The sequence below is a fragment of the Haemorhous mexicanus genome, chromosome 14 (assembly GCF_027477595.1).
Source record: "Haemorhous mexicanus isolate bHaeMex1 chromosome 14, bHaeMex1.pri, whole genome shotgun sequence".
NCBI lineage: Eukaryota > Metazoa > Chordata > Aves > Passeriformes > Fringillidae > Haemorhous > Haemorhous mexicanus.
Genome location: NC_082354.1, coordinates 18,717,161 through 18,738,904, shown reverse-complemented (window position 1 = coordinate 18,738,904; position 21,744 = coordinate 18,717,161). Strand labels below are relative to the sequence as shown.

At 39.7% G+C, this 21,744-nt stretch overlaps 1 long non-coding RNA gene across 1 annotated transcript in view; it reads left to right on the top strand.

The window, feature by feature from the left end:
• Positions 1 to 2,921: 2,921 nt before the first annotated feature.
• Positions 2,922 to 21,744, top strand: part of LOC132333902 (uncharacterized) — a 93,604-nt gene continuing 74,781 nt past the window's right edge. The window contains exons 1-2 of the long non-coding RNA XR_009488293.1: positions 2,922 to 3,165; positions 17,643 to 17,691. This is a non-coding gene — a long non-coding RNA (uncharacterized LOC132333902). The remainder of the gene's footprint in view (positions 3,166 to 17,642; positions 17,692 to 21,744) is intronic.

The following is a 21,744-nucleotide window of genomic DNA, read 5'->3' as shown; positions in this document are numbered from 1 at the left end:
ATCACATCATCTCCTTAACCCTTCTTTAAGAAATAAACTAGAATATTTTACGTTTATATATTTGAAGCAGCTGACCACTTGTGTTATTTTTGGCATTCTACTTGTGTTTGGCATTCCATTTAAAAGCTGAACTCCCCATTCCTGGTAGTTTTTCCTGTGAAGATCACCCCCATATCTACAAGTGTTGATTGTTAATTAACAATCAGGCTCTATTTCTGCATGTCTAATGTTTTATCTGACTGTTACTCCTTGTCCCTAAACATTGTAAATGTCTTTAAGATATTTATCTTATCTTTAAGAATTAGGCCTTTCCTTAAAACTAACTACTAAATAAAGCTAAGCCATTCATTAGAAATGTGGACCAAAGCACAGACATTCTCTTTGCAGTGGTTGCTGAATGTTTACAGCTTTTATCTTTTGTAAACATAATAAAACCTTTTTATAACTCGTTTACATGATGAGCTATACTTGTGATTATATTTTAATTATAGAGAAAAGAAGCACAGACTAAGCCCTCAAATGTCTGGAAGTTTTTTATGTCATCCAACACAAGAGACTTCCCTGGGTTTGAATTGCTCACTCCTCTTCTTCATCCAAGGCTGGTAAGTCTCAAACTTTCTCTTTTTAGCTAGGCTTTTTTGGCATCTGAAATGCTTTTTTTGCTTTTGAAATGCACATATTAACCAGCTCCAGGGGAGATGTGGGTAACTCAGCAATTTGAATGCACTCGTGGAAGACTGACTCTGCCTGTAATAGGAGGAGGTGTTGAACCCTGTCATGGAAAACTTGCTGACTGCTCCATGGCCACGAAGCTCTGAATCAGCTGCTGACAAGAGTCCCAAATTCATCTCCCTGAAATGCTGCTCTTTGTTAAACTTCCTTGAGAAAAAAAAAAAAAAAAAAAAAAAAAACACCAGTTTTTTAGGCCTCTGATAGCAGCAACTTGTTTTCTTTTGGATCTGCTTGGCCCCAAGTCATAGACACACCCAGAACAATACCTGGGCCTTGGGTGAGGCCTTCTGACAGCATCAGCCTTGTTTTTTCATTTAAACAATCCTCTTAATTAAACAAGAAATGCAGATCCCCTGCTAAGCAAAGTCCTGTGTACTCCTTCATCACAGCTTTCACCTTTTTTCTTGTTTTTAGTTTTAAAATCCACCCAGTTTAAGGGATAGTAGCTATGTACCTGCCATAACTGGTCAGTAATTATAATACCACTTTATAATAATAATTTGCCAAGCAATTAAAGGAATACCTTAAAAGTTGAAGGTAGTTGAAAGAATTGATCCATTTCTGCACTTCTGGAAATACCTGCTCCTGTGCAATGGGAATTGTTTTGGTGGTAGGAAGAAGTTTTGTGGCACTGCTCAGAATTGCTGCAGAACTGCAGCCAGTAATTACAGCAGAAAAGGAGTCTGAAATATTCTATTTTAAATATATTATGATTGTCATTTAGGGCAAACTAAAGTGAAATTATGCTGTTGAGTATTTACCAGATTTATCTTTGTATGTTCAGTTTGTTGAGGGTTATTTTTAAGATAGTTTTATTACCCCAAGACGACAAGTAATTGTGTTAGAAAGATAAAATTTTAAATAACTTCCTAATAAATTCCATCAAAGGTTGCTTTCTAATATAATTATGTGTACAGTTTTATGGTTCTGTATTCACTGGTGTCTCTCCTTAAAGTTAAATTACAGGTTCTTAGCTGTAAGAAGTCACACCAGGAAAAAATCTTAGGAAAGAACAAAAATGTCCAGATTTATAATCTCACAAGGAACTCCCCTAAAGTGTGCCTGGCACAATGATTAAAGGTAATGCTTTTGTAGTTCATAAAATTTCACTATTACACAATAAAAGATCCTAAAATTAGATACAAGAGTTTCTAGGAACTCAGACTAGCTGGATTTAACTAGAATGCAATTTATTTCCATTATGTGTGGAGGGAAATGTTAAAGAACTTGACCTTCCACTCTGTAGCATGAAAGCATTTACAACTCCATTAAACTGAGGATATGTGTTTCAAATAGTCTGTGTCTTCCTCTGAGACATTTAATTTTGCCAGCATTTACTTTAGTTGGAAAGAAAAGGAATTCTATCAGTAAACTGGGAGCAGAAGTTAATGTGTCAGGATTATGGAACATCATGTTTTCTGATTTTTGAGAAGGATTGCAGTTAGAAAGTGCCATGATAAAAATTGTCCTTATTCACAGATATGTGCTTCCATTTTGAAAATCCGTGCTTTTCTTTTTGAAGATTTATTACTAATAAATAGAGGTTGGTCACTATTTCATCAGCTTAAATGTTCTGAGGTTTGAGTTGTTTGGTTTTTTTTGCTTTTGAAATAGATGAAATCTCCCATTATGAACCATTTACCCTTTGAGTTTGTTATTAGTTTTAAGTAGTAAATAAATTAAAAAAAAAAGAAATAGCAGTTTACATTTGTGGTGCTGTAAGAATATTGGAGTAAATGAATGAAAAATACAGGTTCCATGGTAATTTTTTTTACTTCTTTTCCTAAAGTATAGGGACAAATAAAGAATTGAACTGTAAAATCAAATTCAGATTAGTTTCAAATACTGGTACACTGCTGTTAGGTGAGAAAATAATTTTCTAAAGGACAGGATGGCACAATTTGAAATCAAAGTGCTGTCAGTCACATTTGCTTATGATCTGGTAGGAAAATGGCAGCTGCCACAAGATCAGCCAGAAACTCTTTGATGTTTTGTAGGAAACTATTTTGCCATTAAAAGTTGTGTTGATTCCTCAAACTCACATGAAGGTTGCAATTTAGAGTCTGTCATGGTGAGGGAATTATGCACAAACCAGCAGTGGCTGGGAGGATTAGCAGGGCCACGAGGAGAGGAGGAGCCCTTTAATGTGCTCCAGAGCATTTCCCTCCTGGCCACTTCTAATCCTCCGCCAGGGCAGACTCCGGTGGAGCCCAGGGAGCTCCCAGGGAAGGCACTTTCCATTCCACTGCCTCCACCAGAAAAGAAAGAGGAAGTGAGGAACCAGGAGAACAAGGAGGCCAAATGATTTCAAAGGTCAGACAAAAGGAGAATGTCAAGGACCCTCCTGTGAAGCGTTTTGAAGTTCATCAGAGGTTGGTTTGACACCTGCCAGCAGCTCCACGGACATTTAGAGGGGCCTTTGGCTTATGCCAGGTGAGTAAGCTCTGGTTTGTTTTATAGCTCTCCATATGTTTGTGTTCTTTACACATTTTGAAGTGTCATTAATGACTCTCTTTGTCTTTCAGCAGTCAATCATGTGATTTTTTTAAGGGTTAAAAAGTGACTTTTCACATAGTTAATTGCAGCATCTACATAACAGGGCAGGTTAGATAGCTTAAAAATCTTTGGGGAGATAGCAATGTTTATCCATACCTGGAGTTCAGATTTCTAATGAGCAGTCACACAAGTTACAAAGTAAATTTTAATTTAAAAATATCTGCTGATTACTCTCTTCAGTTTGAAAATAAGGTTACTGTGTGGACAGACTGAGATGCAGTGTGTCAGAATGGTGCCACTGAATGACTGAGATCCATGAGGTGAGGGCAGCATTTCCTGTGTTTAATGAGTTCTTTAGGTTTGAATCTGGAACCTTCTAGGAAAGCTTTGAATTTAGGTGATGGATAAATCCATGTTCAAATCCATGTTCCAGGAGGCAAAAAGGAAGTCAGAGCTCTCGAGCAGAAAACACTGGGGTAAAGTGTGTCCTCCAAGGGAGTAAAGCAGCCTGTTTTCCTGATTACCCTGCATTTTCTTATTTTAAAATCTCACATCCTCTCTCAGTTCCAGAAATCTTGGGTTTCTGAAAAGAGCACTTTTTCTTCTGTTCAATGAGTCTGGTGGTTTTTCATCTCCACCTTCAAGAGGTGATTTTTAATATCCCAGAAGAACTGTTTCACAAAAAAAAAAAAAAAAGAAGAAAAGTTATTCAGAGTTGACCTGGTGGAGATAACACCTTATTCTTGCTTCAGCTGACCTTTAGGTATTTCTTAGTGTGCTTAGATTTTTGCAATGCTATTTTAGTAAAACCCTTGATGTTTATTCTTTTTAATTGAGTTTAATTGCCACATAAATTTCTCAGTTCACTGGGGAAACTGCTCCCATTTATCCAGTTCTATGACTCTCTGTGCCCAATTAACACCCAGGCTCTGGGGCTGCAGTCAAGCAAGGACATTCTCCAGGGTCAGCCCACACATGCCAGGGTCTTCTGCCCAAATCCAACTCCTGCAAAACCACACATCAATGCTGTTAAACAAAAGCTAATTATCAATTGGGAGCACTGAGCTGCCTGCAGCACACGGCGGGCTGGAGCAGTCATTTCACAAAAGGAAATTATGCAGATTTCCAGGGCTTCTGAAAATATGATTTTACCAACATTATATGCTCTCAGATCCCCAAGATCTGAGGCTGATGCAAATATGTGAGTGAGAAATGAAGACATTTTCTGAGAAGTTCCTGTGAACTCCTAGGGTACACATTTCAGTTAATAAAATACATGATTCAACAATGCAGGTACAAATTAGGGGAAAGCTAAACAACTTTCATTCTGTTTTTTCCTTTTCCTGTCTATTTTTTGGCAAGAGAGGGCCAATGTTCTTTATTCTATTCTTTGCTTCACTCTGGCTTCTTCTCAACAACGTTTCCTAAGTGTAAGACAGAACAACTTTTAAATCAAGCTTCCTGAGTGGATGATTCTGCAGATTCTTTTGAACTAAGCTTCATATAGCTTTATGCCTCTAATTTGGGAGATCATTTCTCCTGTCAATAAGTGTTTGTTTGAGATATGTGCTGTTTCCCATTTACAACATGCAAACTGCCACAAAAACATCAGTGGCTAAATCACAATTTTCTCATGGGTCCTCTGTGACTAAATCATTAAAACTCCTTCCAGCTGTAAAGTCTTTATGCTGATGATATCTGGATGCAGGCACAGAGACACTATTCTTTTGTCCCCTTCAAAGATCTAACCAGAAAGGCTTGCTCGAAACAAAAATTAAATTTACAGCATAAAGCAATTCATTTTCAGCACTGTCCTGAAGGATAGATTTGTCACAGAGCAGACAGTTGTACTTTTATTAGGTAAAGTGATGTGGATTTGTGTGGAAGCTGCTGAAAGTCTCCAAGGTTGAAACTTTTCTTTGTGGATCCAGTTAAGTGAAGGAAGGATTTGGCTTCCTCTATTGCAAGTTTCCAGCCTTGAAGAAAGAGCAGAGCTATTGCAAATGAGGCTCCAACTCACCTTCCTGTTAAAAGCCCAATCCCATGTAAATCTCATAAGCTAATTTTGAAAAAGTTATATTACTTGATAGTGCAATTACAAATAGCTTTCTAAAAATGGCTTGAAGGAAATTGTAGTTTTTTAATCATTTGAGCACAGAAGGAAGTCTGCTGTAGTCACCTGGGGCGCCACAAGAAAAATCTCTGCTGCAAAGTTTTCTCTTTCTTTTTGGTGTCAGATATCTAATTGTCTATCTAAATTGCAATAAGGACCTCAAAGGGTAGGTTACACTTATTTCCAGTTAATAACATTTGAAGATAAGAGAACATTTTCCCCTCAGTGCTCCACAAAAACAAAACTCGGATTTAAATTGTTCTTTTAAAATGAATGCAGTTAAATGAGATTCTGCAAAGGGTAAAGAGGAGTATTTATGATAATAAATGCAAAAAGAAATCACTTCTCTGTGATTAAATTGGTACATTCATGAGCCAGTTTCCTCCAACCATTTGTTGCACAGTTATTTTAGCCCTGTGTCCTGAGGAAAGGCTGTAGGTGTGAAGGCATCCTCTGCCTGCTCTCCCTGGCTCCCTTTGGTAAATGTTGAATTTCTTGGCCAATTTCAACCCCATTTGACAAAGGCACAGGAGTCTCAGGGATAATTAAGTTCCTGGAAGTGTCATGCCAAGTGCTGTCCAGGGGATGGGGAAGAGCTCAGATGAGTGCTCTGCAGGGGAACCCCACCTGGCAGGTCCTGGTTTGTCCCCACCTGGCAGGTCCTGGTTTGTCCCCTCGTGCCCCGTGCAACCACTGCAAATAAATCCAGAGTCCCTGGGGTGGAGACCCACACAGAAGGGTCATAGAAATTGTGAATAATTAAAGATGGGCAATACCTGGTTTGCTGTGGGCATGGAGAGCCTCAGTTGTGTGAGGTCAGGGGGAAAATAGAATCTGTAAAAGGAGCTACCTTAGTTCTACCAGGGACCTGAGATTTGTTAACAATTGGCAGAAAATTGGAGTTGGTGGGAGTAAGAAAATAAAAAACTTGCTATTTTCAGAAGGCAGGACTTAGTAGCAGATTGGGTGTAATTTCACAGTGATGATGATAAAGCTTCACATCTGAGATGAAAAATACCAGGAGGCTCAAAGTCTTCAGATATTTGTTTGAATTTAACAGGATATTTCATCAATTTGTATCCTTGCTATTTTCACTCAAGAAAAAGAATCTTGTTTTAACATTCTGTAAACTAAATATTGCATTAAAGCAGAAACCCCTTCCTTGTATAAACTGCCAACAATTTCACTGAAATCTTTATAGCTGGAAGAAACCTCAACATTTTAATGGGAGGGCTAATTGTAACAAAATTAACTTGCAATATGATTAATAAATTAGAAATGCAGAAATTTAAATTAATTGCATCAAAGTGAATAAGTTAATAATCCAGGTATATATTTCCCTTTTACCAGAAGCAGTGGGATAAATGTTTCTCAGATCTGTGAGTATGGAATGGGTGATTACAAGTAAGGGAATGGTAAGTGAAGAATTATTTTAATTCTAGAAAGTCTAATTTAAAAGCAATGGATTTTTTAAATTCCTCTCAGGTGAAAAAAAAAAAAAAAGTGTAAGATATTATAGAATGTTATAATTTTGGTCTTTTCCATGGCTCCTTTGGTATTCAGTTATAGACACCATATGTTTCTTGGCTGTTTTTTCTCCCAGAAAGAGAAGCATGGTAGTGATGTATATTCATATATATTCATGAGGCAGGCACGTAAAAATACACAAAGTTACAGAGTCCATTGAAACAAACAAAACTTTTATTAAAATGTAAGTACCTTCTGCAGAGTATTCACCAAAATGTGTTCGTGGAAGATAATTTTTTTTAAAAAATGCATTTTGAAGGCATATGATCAAAATATCTAAGAAGCCCTACAAGCAGTTCTCTATTTTTTTTTCTTTTTTTTTTTGTATTTTAGATATTTATTAGAATTCATAGTTTGGCCTCACCCTGGCAGAATATGAATTAAGCAGCAGCTTACTTATCTGCAGTAGGTTTTGCAGATTAATGCAGTCTTGCCTTGTGTTTCCTGTATTCCTTCCTTTCAACTTGTCAGCATTCAGTGCAGGAAGTATAGCAGAAAGTTGTGTTTGAAGTTAAAAACAAAGAAAAACAAAACAACAAAAAAAAAAATAAAGCAAGCCTCTGGCAACTATAAAGAACTAACTGGGATCAAGATTAAAGATAGAAGTGGCAAAAAATGCATAAAACTATTGGAAACCTCTAGGCATTGTGAAAGAAAGAACATGAAATGTTTATATAGATAAGGGAGCCCTAATGAAAGAACAGAAATTTGAGCACTGCTGAATTTTATCATGGCATTGTCTGGAATAAGAAATGTGGATCAAAAACCCTGACAGCCCCTCAGAAGCTGGGGAGCCTCAGGGAGCTGTCTCCTGTATTAATCAGCAAACAATGCCTGCAAGGAGGCAAAAAGGAGCAGTGTCAGAGCAGCTGGCCACATCTGGCAGACTGGGTGGACGTTTGGGAGTGTCTTTGTAGGGAATCAGCGTGGGAAAAGCAGAAAAACTCAGGAAATATCCTTCAGTGCATAAAAACATAAAAGTATTTGGCACTGCAGGCTTGTGGGGCAGAAATACAATGTGTGTTCTTTAAACAGGCAAGGGAGGCAGCAGCAAAGCAGTGATTGTTTGATGCAAATCAATATCATCAATCCCAATAAAAGCCACATTAAGAGCATGCAAACTTATGACAGGCCACGTGGTTTTGTCTCCAACACTTGCATTTTCTCTTTGGAATAAGAATTCCTTCAGATTGTGGGGAAGTCTGTCTGCCACTGGTTCCCTGGCAGCTAAAAATGATGGATTTCTGGGAGCTGTGTAAAATTCTAGCACGTGGAGTTGGGATTCAAGAATCTATAGGAAATTGCCCCAAGATCTCACTAGAATGCATGTGGAGGGCCAGGACCTACAGTTTAACAATTTCTGTGAAAACAGAGGGGGCTGAAAGGCAACTCAGCAGTTGAAGCTGTAGTCACTGGGTCATTTGACATCAGTTATATTTGTAGCTGAAGAAATATTTCTATTCTAGGGTAATAATGAGACACAGAAACACGTGGGAGTCTGTGAACCCAACAGTAAGGACAAAAATCTGTCTGGGTCACCAAATGGAAAAATACATGGCTTCTTGTGTTCAGAATATTAAGAAAAAAACATTATTCCCCAGCTAATTTTTTTTTTTTGATCCTGCATTACATAAAAGTCTCACAAGTACAGATTTTCTGCTCTGGTGTGTTACAGTCCATTTGTTACAGAAAAGTAGCTCTACCACATAGCATATTATTCTGGATTTTGGCAAGATATCCATAAAAATATTTGAAATATTTGAGGGAAAACATTTAGATGCATATTATGCTTTCAAAACAATTATTAGAATGGCACACATCCTCCCAATGTTTAAATTATATGTTTCTTTTACAGTTGTTGCTGTAAGTATATAACCTTTTTTAATGATCTCTAACTAAAGGGGCAGCAGTTCTTGTAAGACTTCTTGCTTTAGAATGCCACATTTGCTTTCCTTTGTCTGCATTCTGGACAGACTACTAAAGACATTTTTTTTTTCCTTAATAAGGCAAATTGAGCTCCTCTAGACTTTGAATTGAAAGAGAAAATATGCTGAAGTGTAATCTTAGCAGTATCCACGGAAACCAGTTGCTTCACTGGAGAATATTCTGCATTCCACTCAATAGATTTGTGCACCAGGAAAGAAAACTGGTTTGGACTGACTCATTATCCTCAGGAAAGCAAAGTCTAAGGTTATTACAAAGGTGTTTGTCATTAAAAACTGTTTAGCCTAAAAGTCCCCTGAGTTCACTCTGGATTTCTGATCAGGGTCCTCTGGCCCATCTAGGCTGAGCATTTTCACTCTGGGTCTAAACCAACTCCAACCCCAAGTAACTCACCTTGCTGCTGTTTTATGGGTGGGTGTTCAAGGCTCTGATTCTCCCAAGGAATTCACATTTCTGCAGAGCCTCAGTGTTTATTCCCCTTCTGTACGTGGGGCAGCAAAGGAAGTGAAAACTGTTTTCCATGAAATGCTTCCCACTCTGAAGCACTGAAATGGCTTTTGCAGAACTGGTATTGCTGTCCTCCTTTGGCTGTCTGTGTGAGGAAGGACTTGCAGACTATAATGAAGACTTTCTAAAAGTGTGAAATGTGTTGGTGTCAAGAGAGTGGGAAAGAAGCTGTGCCTGGGGATCCTGAAAGCTCCAGCAGGATTTGCCTGCTGGAGAGGAGAGCAGCCTGTGCCCCAGCAGAGTGAGAGAAGTGCCTGAGCTGCTGGAGGGGCTGCAAACAATTGCACAGATAAAATTGGCAACCTTAGAATAGGCACAGAAAAAAATCACTGTCAAATTCCCTCAGAATTTTGGGAATTCTCCAGCTTTCCTCACTCTTCCTGACGTCTGTGAAATTAAAAGCAAGAAGAAAGCATGCATGCAACTGGGATGATTTTCTTTAATGGTTTCTCTTTGTGTCTTTGTGAAAGAGGTAGCATTGAAGAAAAGCATTTAAAATAGTGGGTAGTTTATAATATTATAAAAATGCCAGCACAGAACAAGTAGGAGGACATGGACCTCCTATTATGCTGGGTACTCTGTCAGGAGCACCATCCCCTTCTGGAATCAGAGGGAGGTTCTGGCATAAATGGCAAGTTGGGTTTCAGGGCTTTGTGTGGGACAAGGTAAAATCAAAAATGAGGAGCTGAGAGATCAAGGTTAAGTTTTGGGTGCTTGTTTTTTAAGTAACAGGAGAAATAACCCACCATCATTCCTGCTGCTGAAACCACCTGGTTTGTAGGACCTGATTCAGATTAATGGTGAGTAAAAAGGGATGGAATTCAATCTTCTGCTGTTTCATGCCTGCTGTCAATACCTCCTTTGTGCACAGTCACAGCAGCAAAGTGCATTTCTGTGAGGTCCCTGCTCACAGTGCCACTGGAATGGAGCCACCCATGGTGCAAAGCCCTGCAGTGCCCTGGTGCTCTGCCCTCCTGCAGCTCTCAGGGGCCCAGACCATCTCCAAGGTGCCTTCTCTGAGTTCAGCCAGACCTGACTGGACTGTGAAATGGGATTTCACCACTCCTCGACCCAGTCTGGAAGGAAATGTGAGCAAAACTCTTTGGATGCATTTTCAGAGGCTGAATGGGGAATAGGCTTGACTGGAGAAATCTTGTAGTTTCCAGAACTTTGACAAAGTGAGGTTATACAACTCATCTCACACTGAGCATCTTACAGAAAACAGTCTCTTTAAAACCAGAAATATTGACTATCTCTCAATTTCTGTAAATATGAGTTTTTGCTGCCATCTAGAATAAAGACCTATTTAATATTTTCTAACAGTACTCAGTATATTCTCACAGCACAATTTTAGTATTTAGAGAATTGAAAAATTAAAGAACTATAACTCAAAAGGATTTCCATTTTTTTAAATAAAATAGTCTCATTTTATTAATTGGTTGTATTTTTCAAAAAGGAAATAATGTTGGTATGATTTTCTTTTGATACTTGGTCTCCATTCAGTTTCAGCAGATCAATGCCTCTATTTCAGGTTAATGCTCCTACTCTGATGTGGTTTAACTTGCTGAGGGTTCTGATGTGGCCACATGTGATGTCTATAAAGGATTCCTTTTGAACATTTTTCTGTCCATTCATTTCAAAGGGAAACAGCAGTAGCATTTATTTCATCAATTAGAGATTAATATTGACTTGAATCAAGAAAGGTGTTTTTTAAAAAATACATCAAACATTTGACTTCCTTTAAAATCATGTTAGAATTGGCACAACACTCTTCAAGTTATAATTCCAGTGGCTTTTGTCTTCTCTTTTATTATTAACTAAATACTTTTGATTAATGCTTCTGTGATTTTTTTATACTGAAACAAAATAGTTGTTTGATCAGTGTAGGAATTAACCAAGAAGGGATATTTCTTGTAAGAAATGTACAAAGCACTTAAACTCTCAGTCTACTTTTGTATAGCAATCCAACAATTTAGCCAGAATTCAAAACTTTGTGTGTCCTGATTGGTGTCTGCAATCAAATAACTCAATCTATTAACCATGTTAGTCAGTATATTCAGTATTTGGGGGCTGTGGGACATCTTCCATTGTCTGGGTGTTCTCACCACTTAGGAAAGTTTTGCCCAGCTAAATAAAGTCTTATAAAAACCCCAAACCACAAATTAATTGGGGTGTCTGTGGCAGGATTTGGAGGAAGGAAAGGTTTCACCCCAGAGAAGGGTGAGATTGCACAAAGCAGCCCCATGGGTTTTCCATAAAATCTGAAATGCAGTTTTGAACGTTAAAAAAATGTTATTTCAGCACTTTTTCTAGGCAGTGCTTTAATACAGCCAAACAGGCTTTCTCTGAGGGTGTGGTAGAGATGTGGTTGTTCCATTCTCATCCCACAGCATGGGACACCTGGAATCACCCAGCTCTTGCTCTGGGGTCTGTGACAGCACGTGCTCCCCGTGCCTTTCTGTGTGGCATTGAGCCAAATTAATATTGGCAAGAGACAGAAACACAAAAGGAATCCATGTCAAGCTGCAAAGGGGTGAGTTGTGCTTTATTTCCTTGCTCCTGACTGCAGGAGCCATGTGTTCTCTCCCTGCAGAGGGCATGTGGAGTTGCAGAAACAAACAGAATTGTGTGCAGATTGAGGGAAAACAGCAATAAGAGCTCTGCTGGTTCAGATCCCTGCCAGAGCCACAGCAGAGCTCAGCTGCAGGTGGTGTTGCTTGCTGGATCAGTCAGCACTGGGTCTCCAGAAAAAGAGATCCAAATTGACATCAAAGTGAAGAACAGCTGCAAAGCACTGGAGCTGTGCACTCCCAGTGCTCAGTTCCCTCATTTCTGACAATGCACCTTGGCCCTCTGATGGCTGTGGTCAGACCAGCACAGTCTGGAGACACTTCTGGGTTTTAAGAACTAAAACGAGGACTGGTTCCAAGTCTGAGTTTAGTTTCTGCAGTGTGTTGTCATGGAAATGCCTTGCTGTGGGCTTGTTTTATAAAATCTGTGCAGCTGATGTGGGGAAACAGTTCCAAGAGCGAGGCTGGGAGCAGCATTCAGACCCTGCTCCTGGGGCTGTGGTCCAACCCAAGAGGAAACCTGCAGTGGCTCCTCTGCTCTGGTGGCCTGTGCTCTCAATGAAGAGATCCCCAAAAACCTGCTCTGGGATGGGGTGTGACCTCCTGAGAAATTCTCTTCAGCCCAGTGCATGGGACAGTGGCTGTGGGAGGTGGAGTGGTGGAGTGACCTCTGCAGCTTTTTGCACAGATTGATTTTCATTCCCACTGTTCCAGCACTTTACCTGACTGTACCAGCTGATCTGTGACTGTGCAGTGCTGAAGAGCATTTGGTTCTCCAAATTAATAAACTTGGTCTTCAAGAAAAAGGAAAAAATAAAGCTTAAAATATTTCTGGAACAGACATTAGTGATGGTAGAAAGAAAATAGTTCCTGCTCTTTGGCTGACATTAATTTAATGTGTATTGATTTCAGTGTATTTTTTTTTTCCTGTTGAGGTGTCCCAGATAGTTTTACCTCAGTCTTTTCCTTTGAGATCATGACAGAGGCTTAGAAAAAGCACTGAACTCCCTAAATCCTGGCAATACATATTCTGAGGGCTGCAAGTACAGAGTAATAGCCTTGATACGATAGTTTGGGAAAGCAGAAACTTTTATTACTTCATTTAGCTGAGGTTCATAAAAGAGTATGTCTTGCCATAAAACAGGACATGTCATCCTCAAACTCTCAGGGAGACCAACTTAACCTTGCAGCCTTCAGCCAAAAAGGGCTTGGGATTTTATTTTATCTTGGTTTTGGGAGAGTTTGGGTATTTTCTTGAGAAAAATGGGTTTCTCCTCATTGCCACTTGGTTTGTTCAAGGCAAGCTTCGGTCTGATGGTCAGTTCTCCCTGTTCCATTCTTTGCAAGTCTAATGTTTATTTATTTTTTTTTTCTTTGGTAATTTATCTGAAAGAGCTTGCACAGGTTCAAGCCAATAAAAATGCTTTCGATATCAAGGTGAATGGGCACTTAAATGGAGTTTTTAAAAGCTAAACTATCTCTCATGTCACTTAAATTGCCTCACTCAGAGGCAATTTGGGAAAGAGAAACATGCCTTTCCTTGTGCTGCCTTACTTCTGTATTCAGAAATGTTCAGTTTAACTTCAGCTTTCATTGATAACTTTATGCATGAATGTCTAAGTTACCATTAAAGTTCTGAATTCCCCCTCCCAAGGAAGAATTTTTGAACACAATGAAGGACGTGTTCTTAAATTATACCCTGAAATATTGAATGAGCCTGAGAGAGAAGCTAAATTTATTTTTTAATGCCATTTCTGCAAACGCACTGTGTTTATCATGAGTCATTTTCTGGTAAGCCCTAAAGTAGGGGTATTATACTTTAATATCATTTTCCATAACATTAAATTTGCAATGGAGAAAGGCACTGGGTCTGATTCATCATTTCATTTCACTGCTCAGATTTCTCTGACTTCAACAGCCTAAATTGGTGTAAGATAAAGGACAATCTGGTTTCCCTTCTCTTACCATTTTTTCTGATTAGCTTTCTATTTTTCATTGCAGAATTTCCTGTGTTTTAATCTGAGTGAAATCATCAGTGAAGCAGTTTAAAATATTGAGGTTTTCTCCATTAAAAAGATGCCCCAAGTAATCTGGATTCAATGGGAACTAACTAAAACTGAAGAGCTGCTCCTACAGCTTTAGAGTATCTTAAAGAAATATGATTTAGTTATAACTTAATTGTGATTCAAGAACCAATGAAGGCTCAGATGAGTGAGAGAAAGCTCAAAGAGACACAAGCACAGAAAATACAACACATTTATTTATTGTTGTCCAATTATTTCCTCAGACTGGTTTTGTTTCCCTTACTGGTCTTTCCTCTGATTTCTTTGGGGCCTGTGCTTTAATGTCAATGGGGCTTTCCAGATTCTCATTTTTAAGCATATTTTGGGTAGTTGTTCTAGTGGCCACCCTCTCTAAAGAGAAGTTGCCACTGTTGAGTGAGAAATGTCAGCATTTCAGCCTCTCTCTTTTCCTCTCCTATTTTTAATTTGCTCCTTCAGCAATATCTGATGGCTAAAAAAACATATAAAGTTATCATTTACTATGCTAAATATTCATACTAAATAATATACTAATACTATAATTATTTACTAAAATACCATTTTAGATTGCATAAAAAATGAAGAGGTCTGACCCAATCAAACAAAATTGGGATAATTCTTTGCTCTCTGCTCTCTTCCTAGTTATCCCTTGACTCTGGATGGAAATATGTCCAAATTTTTATTCTTCAAGCTTATTTTGATTAACAGGAGTCCTGCCAGACTTGTAGCTCCTCATTTTTATTGCTTGGTTTCCAGAGTGGAATCCAAACCCAGCTGAGCTTCTGTCAATGCAGGGAAAGATTTCTAAAGTCAGAGCAGGAGTTTCTAGGTAGAGAACAGGGAGCTGCCTTCTCCCAAGGCTGTTCTCTCAAATCCTGCCCTTGGGAACTTGGGCACGGGGGATTCAATGTCTCCTCCACTCTGAAGCTCTTCCTGACAACAAATGTGGTGTGTGGGATCATTCCCATTCTTTCCCCTTCAGGGAGGGGTGGAAGATTGGGAGAGTATCAAAGAGGGTGAAAAGAACCCCAAAAAGCCAGATCTCAAAAGAGAAGTCTCAGTAAGGATTTTATACTTGGAAATGGTTTCAGTTCCCTGGTGGGAGCAGTTGTGCTCTGGCTGAGTGACTTTAATGAGTGGAGGGGCTGCTGCCTCCCAGCCCATCCCACAGCCCCTGCAGTGAGCAGCAGTGATGGGGCAGGAGGCACACCAGGCTGGACTTGGTTATTAAATCTGGACCTCATATTGGAGCTGGAGCTCATAAATTATGCACAAGCTCCCCAGCTCATCACGGCTCAATCCTCAAAAAAATAATATGAACCAGAGGGTCACGGTAATTCCTGCCTCACTCTAGCTCAGAATCCAAATTACTCTCTGAGTGAAGCAGGAACAAAGACTGGTGGAAGTTCAGCTTGAATTCTTATAAGAGCAATTTCTGACTAGCAATGAAGGCTTTTAAAAACACCGTATTTTTCTCAATACCTAAAAAATTATTGATAACAGATATTAAATACAGTCGTAAGAATGCAGCCAAAACTCAAGAGTTCACAGAAAAAAACCCCAAAAAAACAAACAAAAACCAACTTCTTGGTGTCATTCTTGGTCCAGTGAAGTGAGCAGCAATTCCCACTGCTCTCAGCCATCCTTTCCACCCAAGCAGTGGGAGCTGAGAGCAGCATGAAGAGAGAGGTTCCTGGTGATATCTCTCATATTTATTCTACCTGGTGCATTTCCATGGAATACCATGGAATAACCTGTGTGCTGTCCCAGCTGCAGTGCTGGGAAAGACCTGAAAACTGCCATTAAAACTGAAATATTCACTGAACATAAAGACTGAAAACAGTCATTAATACTGACACACTAAATGTTGTTTAGGGAGGGCAACCAGGCTGAAGGAGGGTGGCATTTGGAATGGAGGAAGATCTGTGAAAGTGGAAATATTTTCTGTATTGGTAACCAAGAGCATCAGAGGAGGTGGTGCAGACCCAGCCCAAGGGCTCTGCAGTCTGTCCTGCTCATTGTGCTTTGCTGGCTAGCACTTTCACTGATAGTATCAGATGTTTTTCTAAATTTATGGGTTTTTCACAGTTTCTTGTTATTTTTGGCTAAGTACTCTTTTTGAGCTGCTGGGACCTTTTTTAATTTTTTTTTTAAATGAACATTTTTCATTATGGACAGTGCATTCCTTCATAAATTTCTGCACTTGGGTGTGTTCAGATCAGTGACTTGAAGCTGCTCTGTGTACAGATTTTTATTATGAAGTAATAATGGAGACATTTGGTTACCTGCAATAAATAGCAGGTCTTCAAGATATAAAACTGAAAGATGCATATTTTTAGTGGTCAGACAAAAATTCTGAACCAGTTTTGTTACTAGGACAGAAAGAGTCTTAGTGCTTGAGATTACTCATGGATAACTCTCTTCTTCCTTGGAGAAAATGTTCATATTTTATATTTTAGACTCTAAAACTGGAATGTTCTGAATTCCATACGCAAAAAATGCTTTTCAATAGTAGCTACCATCATTTTATTGAAAAGATCAAAGGTTTTCTGCATCACACACTACCAAAGTCCTTTTCAAGCCTTTAAAGGCAGATTTTTTTTTTTTTTTTTTTTTTTTTTTAATTTAGACAGACAACCTGATGGAGCCAGGCTGCTGTTCAAGTGTGGAATGGAATTTTTTGCAATTCCAAATTCCCAAAATTTGGGTTTATTTGCTCTTTGGAAGCAGAAGTGGTTGTTGTAGGACAAGATCTGCCAAGTCCTGCATCTCACAGCCTGATCTTTTATCAGCTTATGCATCCCACATTACATTTTTTCCCTTTCCTCTCATAATAGAAGTTTAAGCATTGAATTTTTTTTTTCTAATTGAGAGCAGCTGAAGCCATAAATTGTGCCTGATGAATAGAACAGTAACAGAGTAAGAGTTGAGAAAATTAATGCACCGAGGTCAGATGATGTGGGTGAAGGCACAAAGAAAAACCAGTGGATGGAGCACCAGGGTTTCTTGATCCTGCTCCTCCTCTTTCACGGGTGAAGGCTCTCTCTGTCTCAGGCCTTTGATGCACGAGCAGGCTGCCTTTGGTGCTGTGGCTGCTCTGGGAGCTGGGCTCCAAAGCTGCTGGCAGGGATGCAGCTCTCCAGGAGCCATTTGGGCAGCACAGGGCTGTGTGCCAAGCCCTCCCTGGGTGCCTGGGCACAATTCCTCAGGCACTGGAGCAGCACAGAGCCCTGGGGGTCGGGTGGGAGCCCAGGTATCCATCCTGAGCCTGCAGGAATGGAATGGATGGCGTGGCTGAAATCACCCAGCAGGGAAAATAGTCCAAACCTTCCCCCAGCACAGCCTGGGTGCAATCTCCTGAGGTTTGCTCATTGCCCAGCAATGACTCTGTGAGAGGAGCAAAGTGCTGAATTCGATGAGTCTTAAGCACCTTAATTTCCATGCAACCTTTGTGTATTTTTAATTACTGAATTCAGCCCAGTAATCAATCCCACGAAACAGCATGTGTGCCTACCACTTAAAAAGTGAACCAAAGAAAGGAAAAAATCAGTGTCTTGTGCTTTGCCATCAGAATTGTCCACATTTCCACATATAATCTGAACTCCATGGGTAAAGCAGGCATCTGATTTGTCACAATTAATTGTGTAAGATTTGTAATTCATGGCTGGGTATTGGAGGAACTTTAAACTGAATTTTTTCTTCTCATTTCAGTGAGTGTTCCATCAGACTCCACCTGAAAACGTCCCCATGTCACCTGGAGGTGAGCAAACACAAACTCTTACCCAGTTTCATTGATTCCACATGTGCTCACTCATTGCTATTTAAGCTAATCCTGCTGTGCTGATGAATTAACAAACCATAGGATTTATAGTTATCCTAATTTCTTCCTCTTAAAATGTAATCTCCTGCCAATGAATCCATGCTGATTCACCCACTGTTTTTTTTTTTTTCCAAAGAAGAGGAGCACAGCTTTTAACTTTTTAATTAATGACCATGTTTTTTCCACAGTCAGGATTTGCATTTAGTTCTTTATTACTTTTATCTATGCAATTTTCGTTGAAAATACCTGTCCAATTAGACAAGTTAATACTTCTGATATTCTTGCAGTCCTGGAATCTCACTTATTTGAGTGACAGTGTACAGCACATTCAGCACTGAGTAACAGAAAATAAGAACCAATGGTTTTTTCCCCTCAGTCACCTTGATTGAGCTTTAAAAATAAAGTAAATGTATCAAGCAAAAACTTTACTAAAGCAGTTAAAATGTCCCTAAGTGATTTTGGACATATTTTTAATTTCATTTTCTGCCTACAGAGCAATTATGTGGGGGTTTTCTTGTTGCAGTAAAAGATTAGATCTTAAACATGGTTCTTTTAAAAAGCATTTCTTAGTGGGTGGGGAATAGTCTCATGTGGTTGGCTTTGAATTGTGATTTACAAGTTTAGGTGATTATGGATAGTTTCCTTTCAAACATGTGCTTCCACTGACTTTAAATGACATTTTCCTTTCCAAACCACCCCCTTTAATCCATTGATGCAATTTCCTTGTGTCTGTGCTCGGCAGAGCAAAACAAACTGGCAAAATTTGGCTAAACAGCAGTGAGACTGATACTAAAATTCGATTTTTTGCCATATTTATCGTGCAGAACACGATGTTTTGTCCAAAACTGGAGGAAGTAAAGCATGAGGGACTGAAACACCTCCATAAGTCCTGCAAATGCTCGTGGCTGCTTGGCATGCTGCAAGCAGGATCCTCCTGGCAGAGATCCTCAGCAGGTGCTGAACATCTGCACCTTTCAGAAAGTTCCTTGGAGCTGTGGGTGCTCAGGGACAGCTGGAAAATGGAGCTGTGAATTGCTCAGTTTGCACCTATGTTTCCCCAGATTTGGAGGTGTTGTGCTTAAAGGGGTGTTAGAGAAGAAAAGAGACATGAGAGTCATGAAAAATTGTTCAATTTGGGGTCTTAAGTGTGAGTGTCCTTAAATGAAGGACTGACAGCTTAATCACCTCCTTATAACATCTTTATGTTTGGATATTTGGGGCTTTTTAATAAAGATTTTCAGGGAATTAGCCAGGGAAGTTGATAGCTAGAATATGTCAAAAACTGGTTTAAAAAAAAAAAAATAGTAACTGGGCTCTGATGCAGGATCAGCTAGCAGTAATCTTGTACCCCAAAATGCTGGAAGTCTGGCTGTATTTCCAGCAGCTTTGTATTTCAGTCTGTTTTCTAAACTCTGTTTTTGAATGTCCATTGTCATGAGAAAATGTCTTTTCACTCAGAGCTCTTTCCTGACAAGAACATTGAAGAGTGAAAATTATTGTTAGGAGTAACTGTGGTGCTCTTAAAAAACAAACTTGTATTTTTTTATTAAGTCTGCAGATGAGCAGCATTTCCCCCTCCATTTTATCAGAACACATTCACCTGTTCAATAGGAAGTGGGATGTAACAAACTGCTGTGTTCAGCTCACAAGGCCCACTCATCAATACCTCCACCAGATACATAATCTGAAAAGTAATTCACTTATTGGCACATTTAGCACTCCCAATTTGGTGCCTCACTCTGCCAAGGCTGATTGGAATCACAGCAGCCCAGGAGTCAGATCTCCTGATTCTGGCAGTGCCCTGTGCTCAGAGAGGCCCTGGCTGAGCCCCCCAGGGGATCAGTGCAGTTATCAGCCCCTGACACATGGCAGCAGCTCGGGCTGTTCTCAATCAGCTCAATGGAATGGGACACAAATCACTGACTTGTGGCAAGGCAAGCAGGGGCAGCACCTGAAATCCAGCGGATTTCAGGAGGGGCTGAGTGAGGAGAGCAGAGCTGTGTGCTGTGACACTGCTCTCCACAAAATCCACTCTGCTCAGGGTGTGCCCTGGCACCCCGGGCACTGGGCTGGGTGCTGTGCTCCCTCTGGGTTTGCTTTATTTATGCCTGCACAGGTGTTCATATCCCTTCCAGAGGGTAAATGCCCTTCATTCTGTTTAGTCAGTTTGGTAAAATGGAGTCAGGAGTGCTAGAACTGCTGCTGGCAATCCACAGGGAAAAATAGCAAGGGTTTCAGTGGTCCAGATGCTTCCCACGCTCTTGCCAGCCTCAGCAATGAAGATACCAGCTTAAAAAGATGGGAAATGCCATTTTCACTTTTCTTTTTAATCCAAACATGGACTGTAATTTTATGGAAAAAAAAAGGAAAAGTAATAGTGGCTTAATTTAATTTGAATACTGGAAATTCATTACAGCTCATTAAGTCCACATTTGTAGGGGGAAAGGAAGTGTGGTTCAATGTGTTCAGGTACACACAGAGGGAGTTGCACCATCTAACTCCAGGAGTTTTGGTGCCTATACCAGAAACTAATCTTCTTAAGCCTCCAATGAAATTCATGATGAGAGAGAGAGAGATTTCTCCAGAGGGCAATTCAGAGTAAGAATTTAGCTTAGGTGCTTTGCATTGGGCCCTCCAGAGGAAACCCAGATTCTCCTTTTAGGTATAAAGTGTGTGAGCAGCTTCCTAACCTGGGCACTTCAGTCAGGGGAATGAAATCCTCTATCTCAATCAAGGCAAACATTTTCTTGCTAAATAATTTTTTTTCTCTGTAAAATACATTTTTTCTGTCTTGAAATAGTTCGTGGGTATCAGTAATATTTAAAAAAAAATGCAATTCTGCAGCTAAAATGGATGTAGGGAATTACAATTTGCTGGTGAGTGGTGGTTGTGCTTTTCATTAATGTTATTTCATTTTCACTAGACTTGTAGAAAATATGGATTGAATAGTCTGTGAATGTGCAAAGGTTAAATATTTGCAAGAAAGAAATGCAATGATGACAAACAGAGATATAATTTTTCATGAAATGCCTTTGTCACCTTGTTTTAGCAAATATTTGGAACAGTTTTGCCAGTTGCCCTGTGTGCTATGGGTTTGCTCAGTCCAGAGCTGCTGAATTTCATGTGGTGTATTATTTAATTTTTGTTAGTTTTCGTGTCAACAGGTATTTAATACAATCCTGCAAGCCATTTGGTGTGACTGACGTGCTTTTGATGTGAAGCACCATTTGTTTTGAGATACCCTGAAACAGGGGAGCTGGCAGAGGCAGGGCACTGAGGGAAAGACCTTGGCAGAAGGTTCAAATAAGTTTGCTCCAGGTTTTGAGTAGCTGGAGTCAGTGTACAAGAAGGAGAGAAACTCTGAGGTTCATTTTTAACTTCCAGCCTACCAAAGCCCTCTGACTGCTGTCTGCCAGTCCAGCCTTTCAGGAAAAATGGAAAACAACAACAAAAAGCAACTGCCTAAGGACTCACTTCACCTCTTTTTGATTTTTCTCCCCTTTGCTTCCCTTGTAGTTGTCAAAACCACATTGCTCTTTCCATTATCCCGGCCTGGGCAGTCTCTTTCCATAGGACATTTCCCCCTAAATGCCTTTTGGCTTTTACTCAAATCCATCCATCTCTGCAGAGCTTTACAGAGAACAGCTCTGTCAAAGAGCCTGCAGAAACAAGGCAGCTTTCAGGCCTTTCATGGACTGACAGCGCAAGCAAAAAGTGGAGAAATACAGAAAAAAAAAAAAAGAAAAAGAAAAAATGAATTAGATGGTTTTTAAGGTCCCTTCCAACCCAAACCATCCTCTGAGTCCATGAAACAAACTTAGGTGAGTACACAAGGTTCTCATGGTCTCGTGGGACTTGATATTCAGGAGAAAATGCAAATACTCAACAGCCATTCTTATCCAGCCTGTCCTCCAGCTGGCAGCAGAAAGATGCCCTAAAAGCCCTTTTTTGCTTCCATTTTTGCTGTGTTTCAAAGGCCTGGGGAAGAAAGCT